The sequence below is a fragment of the Leptonychotes weddellii genome, chromosome 3 (assembly GCF_054177405.1).
Source record: "Leptonychotes weddellii isolate Sample4059 chromosome 3, ASM5417740v2, whole genome shotgun sequence".
Lineage (NCBI taxonomy): Eukaryota > Metazoa > Chordata > Mammalia > Carnivora > Phocidae > Leptonychotes > Leptonychotes weddellii.
Genome location: NC_138371.1, coordinates 93814826 through 93825753, shown reverse-complemented (window position 1 = coordinate 93825753; position 10928 = coordinate 93814826). Strand labels below are relative to the sequence as shown.

At 54.4% G+C, this 10928-nt stretch overlaps 1 long non-coding RNA gene across 1 annotated transcript in view; it reads left to right on the top strand.

Moving 5' to 3' along the window:
• Positions 1-10484: 10484 nt before the first annotated feature.
• Positions 10485-10928, top strand: part of LOC145720579 (uncharacterized) — a 5287-nt gene continuing 4843 nt past the window's right edge. Inside the window, exon 1 of the long non-coding RNA XR_014143652.1 lies at positions 10485-10654. This is a non-coding gene — a long non-coding RNA (uncharacterized LOC145720579). The remainder of the gene's footprint in view (positions 10655-10928) is intronic.

The following is a 10928-nucleotide window of genomic DNA, read 5'->3' as shown; positions in this document are numbered from 1 at the left end:
GAACTGGGAATTTCTTTGGGGAAGCTGCGGTGTGTGTGTGTTTCGAGGAGGGGGAGGATGCTTAGGAAGACTAATAGACAGAGTGAGAGAGACAGCGCCTGCCTGTGTGTGAGGAGAGTCTCTTGGGAGGAAGGGAGGCAGCCAGAATGTTGGGGGGCAGGGCAAGATTGTTCTAGATAAAGGTTCTAGATAAAGGTTCCGCCTGCCTGCATGAGGGAAGGGAGGTCTGGGGCCCAGGGGGCACCCAGGAAGGGATCGGACAGTGTTGGGGAGGGAGGTAGGGGATGGAGGAGACAGGCCTCTTAAGTTCTGTGTCCGGTTCACTGTTCCCATAGTGTCTAGCACTGTGCCTAGCTTAGGGCAGGCACTGAATCAAATTCATCACAGCAGGTTTCCAGGTGAGTGACCTCACACCCAGGTGGGAATCCCTTGGAAGCTGGAACAGGGGAGCCACTTGGTGGGATTTGGGTCCTTAAAAGATCATTCTAATGGCTGAGTGGAGAAAAGGTAAGAGTGGGCTCAGTATGAGCCTACCAGAGGCAAAACCTCCAGAGGCTACTGCACCAGTCCAGGCAAGAGGCGATGGGGAGAAGTGGGCAGAGTCTAAAATATAGTTTAGAGGGAGGCCAGCAGGAGTGAGGACTGAGCCAAAACCCAGGCTCTGTGAAAACCTCCCAGAGATGCTTCAGGAAGTACGCTGGCACCCACAGACGCTGAGCTGATGGGGAAAGTTAACTAGAATTGCTGAAGAATTAGGGGCTGGTGCTTTGCAAACCCTGTGTGGGATGCTGTGTTTCTCGGGTTTGGGCCCAAGCTGTGTGACCTTGGGTAAGTGACTTTGCCTCTCGGAGACTCAGCTTTTATCACCTTGAAACAGGCCAGAGGTACAGCAGAGGGTTCCCCACCTGCGCCCCCTAGGAAGGCTCAGCTGTGTGTTCTACCTCCTGTGAGTCATCAGCATGGGGCTCCACGCTGGGCCACATGGAGCCTCTGAGGTAGCTGGCTCATCTCTGCCCAGCGGGGCCCGGGCTGCAGCCGGGCCGCTCAGATTCCACGGTAAGCACTGCCCAGGGAAATCGCCATAACCCGAAGCAGTTCGTGGCAGCGTGCTTATAACGGTGACAAATTTGAGCGGCAAGCAGGCACCCCTTGGGAGGTGTCCAGCCCCAGGAGAGTGTGGTATACGTGCACTGCATGGGATACCATGCAGTCACTACACCTGCTGTTGGCACTGAACTTCTCATCGGGGTGGGGGGGCGTGCTTCCGACGAGATGCTGGGGAGAAGACACGACCCCCTAACAGCGTCTACGGTACTCACTGAGAATGTGGACTCTGCAGTCAGAACCCCTCTCTGCCTTTTTCTTAACCACGTGTGAGCTTGGCTCTGTCAACCTCTTGACACTTCAACTTGTGCATCTGGAAAACCAAGTCACACCGCTTCCCTCCAAAGGCGAGAACAGGTAAACGAATGGTTCGGGGAAGCCCTGGGGACACTCAGGACCCAGTGAAGGTGACAAGACAGCCACACAAACCATCAAATCCACATGTGTGAAGGGCGGGGACGAGAGTACCCCGTGGTTGTCTCTGGCTAGATTGTTTCTCGTTGTTGTACTTCACTGTTTTACCTCCGTTTCCTCTAAAGACCGTAACTGACCTTCAACATGGAGCCAAATCACTGTATTTCTCGTGTAACATATATTTCTGGCAGAGGTCCCCCAGGCTCAGGCTGCTGTCCTGGCTCACCTTGGGCCCCTGTGGGGTCCAGTGAGGGGACGTGAGTGATTCGGTGACACCCACCTGCTCCCCGCGATGACCCACAGCAGCACCCCCCTCCCACAGAGGTCCCCGGAAGGAAGTGAGTAATGCGCCTGGGCGCCGAGCTCGGGGCTGAGGCCAGATGCAGTACTCATCTCAGGATCTCAGGTGTGGGGGGTGGAGGCAAACCTCCCGAGGGGTGCCTGCTTGCCGCTCACCTGGGATGACTAACCGTGCTGAAGCACCTCCAGGCTTCTGGCCCTTCCGGGCGGGCAGCAGGAGATGCCAGGGCCGGAGCCCTGATGGAGGCGCCAATGGCTCCTCCCTGGAAACCTCTATTCTACCCAGGCCAGCTAGCTCTGCCTGAAGACAACAGCCCCTTCCCGTAACCACATCCCCAGTATGGGGAACTATGCCCTGGCGAAATTAGAAAGCTGTCACAGGCCTGCATTGAACCCTGCCCCTGCCGTGTTAACTGTGTGGCCTTGGGCAAATCGCTTAACTTCTCTGTGCTCTTTTCCTCTTCTATCAAACGGGGGCCAAAGTGGGTGCTCCCCAACAAGGTTGAGAGAGCTGAATGAGACGGCATACACAAAGGCAGTGCCCGCTTGTAGGAGAAACTCAAGGCCATTCTCTCCTTCTCTCTGCTCTCCTTGGTAAAGCCTTTTCTCCCCTTGATGACAAGCCCTGCCTCCCAGGGTAGGCGCCCTAGGACCCAAGCTGAAGCTGCTCCCCCCACCAGAGCCTCGCTGGCTTGGGACCCCTTCCTCAGACACCAGGTGCCAGCATGTCCTGTCACCAGAGGCAGAGAGTGGATTGCACTGCACCACGGGTCTTGCCCCCACACGACAGGAACCACAGCAGCATGAGTAATGGTGGGAGTTTGGGGCGTGTGGCAAACGAGGGGGTCTGACGAGGGGACCCTAGGCCCTCCCTGAGCTCATGCACATTGACAGCTGCCTCTCCTGCCTGGGCACCCAGACCCAGGAGGCCCCTGAGCCACTGGTGGGCATGAGGGGCTGGGGCAGAAGTCACAGAGAGGAAGGAGCACATTTCGAGTCAAGCCAGCTGGCGTTGAACCCTTGCTCCACCACCTATAGGCTACGTGTCCTTGGACCACAGCCCCAGCTTGCCGAGTCCCCTCATCTGCCACGAGGATGAAGGACAGCAACTCACATGTTTGTTGCCAAATAAGGAGCTTCGTAGGAGGCAGTCAAGGAATAGCGCAATTAAGGTACAAAGGCGGTCGGAGGTCAACCATTTGTCTGAAATCCTCTTTGAGGGACAAAAGGGGCTGATAAAACATGCCCATCCTGCTCAAGGTGCTTCATCGACCTCTCACTGTAGTTCAGTCTCCCAAGCAAGGAGCCGCCATTATATTCTTTCTCCGCTGGCACAGGAAGCGTGGAGCTACCTCCTCAGGCCTGGAGCTAGAAGACTGGGAGTTAGGACTTGACCCTGGTTGGCTGACTCCTGAGCCTACAACCCCTTCCCCTATGCCCACCCATCACCCCAGACTCCTAGCCCAGCCTTCTCTAGCTGTTGTGCCGTGTGACTTCCTGATGGGGCAGAGACAAGTTCTCCTGTGTCTCCGTAGGGCTCCCTGGGGGTTCATTTCAGCCACCCCGGGCAAACATCCTGATGAGCCCCGGAGGGTCAGGGAGCCTAGGGGAATGGAAATGTGCAGAAAAGTATGGTGTGGGACGCAGTCTTTCACTTACCCAGTCCCACCCTCAGAACGATTCGGGATTCAGTCATTCCTTTATCCTACCGACCAAGCGGGCTTTCAACTGGAGACTTGGAAGAGAGAAAATTCCAAGTGGCAGGCATGGCCCAGGCAAAGGTGTGGAGGCTGGCCAAGGCAAGATCTGTACAGAGAAAGTGAGGAGACTAGGCTGAACAGAGCAGAGAACTCAGGAGCGGGGATGTAAGCCCAGGCCAGGTTAAGGAGAGGGAAGGCTTTACCTATACATCTGTCCGGCTCCTTCTGCCTTGCCGCCACCAGCCCTCAGCGGCCCTGCCCAGTGCTGCTTCTCCCTTGGGGGTGAGGAGAAGCATTTTTGGCACTGCTCAATATCCTCTCTTGGTCCCTTGGGCACCGATCAGCCCTCCACCTGTTCCCTGGCGGGGCCGGCTGCACGATAAGAAATCCAGGAAGTTCAGCAAACGTGGAGGGCTTGGACATCCCTGTGCTCTGTGCCAGAATAAACAGGGCCTGGCGCAGGGCTGCAAAGGTCCCATCCCAGGGCAAACACTGCCCTTTGCCAAATAGGGAATTGTTTTTGCGAAGGCACTGTGTGCGCCTGGTGGGCGGGAGGAGAGCATTTCCAGCAGGGCCCCTGACCACTCGGCCTCTCGGGCTGTGATGTCATTTCTTACTAACCTGGCTCCGAGGGGGCCGGTGCGGGCAGCAAATGCAGGGGAGCCTCTTCCAGCCATTAATGAAGATACAAACGGTATTACAAAAGAAAATTAAAAAAAGAATGAGTAATCTTCCTGCGGCCTCTCAGCAGAAAACATCATCTCACCCGATCTTAAAGGGGCCTGTGAGCTTGGCAGGGTTTAAGGGTGGCCCCACCATGCACCGCAGGCAGGTCCTCTGTGAACCTCTGTCTCTTCATCTGTGACATGAGGATTGCAGCCCCTCCCCATGGGGGGCCTTGGGGTTCACTGAGACAAGAGCCTCAAAAGCCCTTAGCTGTGCACCTGGCCCGTAGAAGACTCTCAGGAAGCCACACTTCTGTCTCCGGCCTAGCGTGTCACACCAGCTGGGGCCACGGCGGCACCCCGCAGATGGGCCAAGCAAGCAAAAGTCACCTTCGCGCGCTGCTATAAGCGTGCAGGAAAGCACGTTGCCTCTGACTACACACCCCACTGTACAATGCAGGCGAGCGGCTCATGTGTGAAGGCCCCGGCTTCAGCGGGTGCGTCATACATCACGGGCAGCTGCTTTGTAAACTGCAGTAAAGCAATTTAATGCTAATGATGAAATCTATGCCCTACAGTGCTCCTTATTAATAGGAACTAAATGTATTTCAGGTAACAAAATAGTGAGTAATGCGGGCAATAAACACAGCATGCAAACCTGGCCCGCGGTGGGACTGACGTGATAGGGTGTTCTCTGGCTCGCGCTGGCCCCTCGAGAAAGACCCACGCTCATTTCAGCAATCAGTCACCCCTGGAGAGGGCCCAGGTTACTGAATCACTGCACGTATGGCGCGAAAGGTGGGCACCGCGGGGGACGCCTCACCTTATGAGCCACCACCGTGTCCCCCACAGCTTTTCGGTCCCTGAGGATTGGAAAAGTCTCTCTGTTCACTCGATACACTCACACACCGTCCTCCTCACCGCACACTTTTTATTCACTTCCTCTGCACCGGAGCCCCTGCCCACAGCCTGACACCTTCGTTTGTCCCTGACCCCCCTGGAGCTACAGCTCTACCCAGACCCCTGGCGGCACACACCCACCGTCACGTGTGTAGCTGGGCCCAGGGAGAGAGGCCTCTCGAGCACACCCATGCATGTGCATGCATGAGCCCAGCAGGCACACCAGGTACACACTCAGCCTGTTGGAGCCCAGCTGGGGGAGACAGGATGGCCAGAGTCACGACAGTGCCCTGCTCCCCATTTTCCCCTAAACGTTGCAGCCAGCCTCCGCTCCCACCATGCACCTCGAGCCAGCCCGAAAGACTCCAACCCCTCCAGGGCTTTGCTCGAGCTGTTCAGGGCCTAGCTGTCTTCTGAAGGCTTAATCATTGCCTCCCCTCGGTGAAGCAAGGGCCTCCGCAGAGCTCCCACGGTAAGAAAAGCCTGGGGTATGTTGCAGTCACGAATAGTCCCCAAATCCTGAGCGCTTTTGACAAGAGCTGGGACACAGGATTTCGTGGACACCCAGCATCGCCCTTGCCAGTCAGCGCTCCTCTCCTGTCTTGGCCTTGCTCACACAGCCCCTCTGGAGCCGCAGATGAGCTCTGAAAGGGCAGGAGGCGGCCGTGAGCCTCTGTGCCCAGCAGGTGCCTGGCGCATAGCAAAGGCCTGGGAAAGTTTGCAGGAAGGGAGAGAGAAAGGAAGGTATGAATGGATTTGGCAAGATCAGGAGGTGTGTGAAAACAGAAAAAGCAAGAGAGAAAGTAGGCAGACGCTAACGAATCGAGAGGCAATCTCAGCAGGTGCAGTCAATCGGGAGCGAACCGCCCGGCAGTGGAGGGTTCAGGGGGAAGCATGGGCACTTCACGCTCAGACTTGGAGGAATGGTGAGTGGGAGTACCCTATGGTTGCAAGCGTGGGAGGAGGCAGGAGACAGAAGGCGCTAGTCTGAGCTGGGTACTGTGCTAGGTACCATCAGAGCAGGGGGTCCCCAACAACCTTGCGAGCAGCGCCACGGAGACGAGGAGATGGGGCGCGAGGAAGGACACATCCCTGATCCAAGTGCACACGGCTGCACAGTGGCTGGGCAGGAATTTACAGCCCTGTTTGGCTGGTTCTGAAACCAGCTGCCATCCCAGGACACCCAGCTCCATGCCAAGCTTTGCCACAATTGCAGTCAGCTCAGTGTCCCCACCTCTTAAGGTCTCAGGTCCTTTATCTGTAAAGCCAAGAGGTCCGTCTGGGTGACCTCCAAGCTCCCTTTCAGCTCCAGCCTCCTGGGGTCCTTGGGCAGATCTAGTTAATCAGGACTGGCTTCCTGGAGGGATGGGGGTTCTGAACTTCTTCCCACTGACAACAGACATACAGTTCCTTTTCTGTTGCCAAGAGACAATCCAGGGCAAGGAGGGAGAGGCCCATGGCAGAGATGACTCCATGCCCCAAAAATGAGAATCACAGCAGCCCACAAGATTGTGCAAGCTGCCCGCAAGTCTGCCAGTCGGCCTTGGCCCGGAGGAGGGCTGTTTACACTCCCCAAGTATGTGCTTGCAGTCAACTCTGTTGCTGAGCGCACAGCCCTTAGGGCTGCCAGGAGTGTCTATGTGGGGACAACAGGGATGGGCCTCGCCAGGCCCTTTATCCCAGATACCAGACACCTGTTCGTTCGTTCATTCATTCGTTCATTCATTCATTCATTCATTCATGTACTTGATCATTCCCTGAGTGTTCTCCAGGCATTGTGCAAGCACAGGGGATATGGAGGTAAACAAGACAACGTCTTGATGAGTCTCTAGGACCTGAGAACCTCAAAGAACAGTGAGGCACTAAATATAGATAATGACCCTCCCGGCAAGGTTGGTGCAACAGTAAAGGTATGTGCCTGGAGGTCAGGGAACACAGGGCAGGGGACTTTGGTATCTTCCTATGGAAAATATTTAACTAATAGTTCAAAAAAATCAAAACAAGATAATAACTTTATACCCAATTACCTTTAAAAACATTTTTTTCTCGTGAATGTAGATAGGTGAGAATGTCACATTCGGTTTTCTTTAAATTCCACTGGAGGCCTCAGTCGTTTTGAGAACTCCCTGTCTGCTAGGGCCATGCAAAGGTCCTGGGGTTTGTACAAATACCCATCCTCCCAGAGGGCATGCTCTTTGATATCCAGTGGCTGCTGCTCTATGCCTGGTTGGAGGCTCAGGACACTAGGGTATGGCTGTGACTTCAGTTTTCCTGGACAGTGAGCTTTGGAAAATCACAGCGATGTCCTAAGGTGTGGCTATGTAGGGGGCCAAGTTCCCACCTCTGGGACTTGGGGCCCCTTTGCAGGTGCTAGGAATCTTCCCCCTTCCTTCTTACAATTCCTCCCACTGTTTTACTGTGACTGCCTGTGTGTTTTCTCTCTTGAGCTTTCTTTTTTACAAAAACAACAACAAAAAACAAAACAAAACAAAAACAGGAAAAAATGTTGCCTTCAAGCAGCTTCCGGTTGGGGCCTACAAATGCCCCCTGGGATTCGGGAGTCGGGAGGGGGTCTGGCTACACACCTGGGGACACTGAGAGGGGAAAATACAAGGGAGAAAACCCAAAATCCTATTTCAAAAAATTATGTCTTATGCTGTTATCTGTCTACTTTCGTCATTTCTTCAGCATATATTTCTAGAAATCAAGCCAAAAGATCAGCACGTTTTAAAGAATATTTTTCAAGTTGCTTTTCTAAAGGTTTACACCAATTCACCTTCCCCCTAACTGTGTGCCTGCATTTCCTCTTTTTTTTTTTTTTTTTTAAGATTTTATTTATTTAACAGAGAGAGAGAGTGAGCACAACCAGGGGAACCGCCAGGCAGAGGGAGAAGCAGGCTCTCCGCTGAGCGGGGAGTCCGACGCGGGACTCGATCCCAGGACCCTGGGATCATGACCTGAGCCAATGCTTAACGGACTGAGCCACCCAGGCACCCCAAGCATTTCCTTTTTCACTGCCCCACCATCAGCATCAAGTCTAAGGGCTGGTTTGTTTTTTCTTTTAATCTTCGACAATTTTCTAAATTAAAGGATGTTATTTTCAATATTATTGCATTTCTTTGATTACTCATGCCACTCATTGATTTTAAAAGTATAATTTTATTTTCTACGCTCCTTTTAAAGAAACAAGTTTCTGGGAAAGCGTGGGGGGACAGCCCCTAGAGGTGCCTCAGATTTTGCCAAAGTCGCTTCTAATGCATCCTTGTGGATATCTGACCTCACCTGGGGCAACTTCCCCACCTTGTCTGACTGTGGAATTCCAACTGACGCTTCCAGACCCTACACACATTGCCCCACCTCCAGAAACTTAACCGGGTCTCCCTCTGCCCGTGGGTTGCCCGACAGCCTGGTTCATACGTGGGCTCTTCCGTCCACCACCTTGTGTGCGGTGGAGGGAAGGCTGGCCTGTTATGGGCCTCGCTGAGCCTCAGGTTCCCCAACGGCAGGTAGGATCATGCCTGTTGCTTGAGGTTGGAATGAGCGAGAAACAAGATAAAGTCTAGAAAGTGCCCAGCAAGCACTTGGCACTTGGTACATGGTCAGTGAATTTTAGCTATTATATTGTTACTATTGCTATTATTATTCTCCTTCTGTCTCCAAAAGGCAAGGGAGCGGCTTTTATCTCTGCATCTTTGGTTGCCGGCCCAGAATGTCAAAGTAAATCAATCAAAGTGCTTATTGAGTAAAGCATTTCTCTGCCCTTGGCACCGGCTTGCCGTCGGTAAGACTGCGATGTGAGGAGCACTATCTCCTCTGGCAGGCAATTGATCCTATGGTTGGACACCTGTCCCCTCGCCCCACACCGCAACCCGACCCGATTGGCGGCGGGGAAAGTACGCTCAGGAATTTGTATTCCCAGCATCCCTTGCTTCCAGGAGTGGCCACGTGACCCGCTTCTGGCCAATGAGACGCCAGCAGAGCGCTCCCGGGAGACCCTCTACTTTCCTGATGGAGCCGAAGCAGCCGTCTTGCCACCTTGAGGTGATCAGTAGGATTTTATGTGCTGAGGATTGTGGAAAGCTGGAAAGAGCCCAGTCCTTGTTGGCATCACCCGCAGCTGACCAAGACCAGAAACCACCCACGTCCAGAATTCTTAATTTGTTAGAAAAATAAAACTCCGTTTGTTTAAGCTACAGTCAGTGGGTTTGCTGTTCAGTGAAGCCAAAGGCATTTCTGATACCTACAAGCTTGCTTTAAGACGTTCATCAAATATTACAACCCTTCCCTGTCCTTCCTTCTTGTTCCTTGCTTCCCTTTAAGAAGGAAAGCTGAGGAGTCCTGGAAGACACTTCAGCTAGGCACCTGCCACCTTCTCTACCCCAAAGAGGGGCTGGGAGTCACGGATGCCCTGAATGCCGAGATGAGACACACACTGCCTGGCAGTGCGGCCAAGGAGAGGGTGGGTGGGAAGGCACCTGCTGGGCACCCGGGGCTCACCCTGTGAAGGCGCACCCAGCTCCCCACTGCCCAAGGGAAAGGGCTGCCTCTGGCAGCATCCAGAGAAGGTGAGACCGGGCTCCCACGTCTTTGACTCTTCCAGATCCCCCCAGCTCCTTGCAGGGAATAAAGAGCCTGCCCTTAATAAGGCCTAGGAACTAATGTTTACTGAGTATCTACTATGTACTAGGTCCCTTTCATTTAGGGAGAACCCTTTGATATAGGACTTTTACCCATTTATAAAGGAGGAAGCCGAAGGACAGAGGGGCCAAATAGGTCTCCCAAGGTCACACCCCTAGGAAGTGGGAGAATTTGGGTCCCCTCCTCGAGATAACCCCACAATGTGATATGTTATTTCAGAGGCTATTTTATTTGCTGTCTCGCATACAAGCGTTATTCATTCCCAACTGAGTGCCTTTGTCCTGGCTCTGCCTGCCCCCTCCCCGAATACCTTCCCCACTCTGTTGGCATCTGGTTGCAGCTTCCAGACTGGCCTCCTTCCCCTCTAATCATAAGTCACTACCACTTCTTGAGAGCACACAGCAGTATATTGCAACAGGCCTAAGAGATGGGTGTCTTCATGCCTGCTTTCCAGATGGGGAAACTGAGCCTCAGAGAAGCGCAGCTGCCGGCCACCCCGCCACAGAGCCAGCTCTGCCAGGGGCAGTGTCCACAGAAGAGCTGGGGACAGGCCACAGGGGTTGTATCCAGGTGAAGGTCAGGCCTCCCGAAACGCCTGGTCTGGCCCTTTCTCTCCTCCCCGCAACGCTTGGCCCTGCAAATTGGCTTTGACCTTTCTTGCCCCTGCCTTTGAGCTTCTCCCCATTCACTGCGGAAACCACAAAGGGAGAAAGAGGGCGGGCTCGAGCGAAGGGCCCCTCCCGCCCGGGCCCCGGGGCCACGCCCCCGCAGGCGCAGGAGGCCTCCGGTATCTGTTTGCACAGTTGGGGCGCTTGCTCTGCACCCCACCTCCGGAAGAAAAGCACCACGAGGTCATCTGTTTACTCTGGGATTAGCGGCTCCCAGCGGGAGCTCTTTTCCTCGGAGATGAAAAGAAAGCGGACAATCTGTCAGGTAAACAGGCGACATTGTTCCCCACGATGTCAGGGCCCCTTTGTGGGCCGGCCTTTGAGGTCCGTGGCTCCCTCTCGCAGGGAGAGCGCTTACTCAAAGGAAATGAGAGGCCCTGGCTGGCGTGCAGGTCGCCTGCTGCAGTTTAAGCGGGGACGAAGGGCTCGGACAGTTGCTGGTTCGCCTCCACAGCCCTCTCTGCGCTTGCCTCTCCGTGTGGGTCCCTTGATGAGTCCAGCCACTGTCACAGATGGGGAAACTGAGGCTGGCGGCAGCC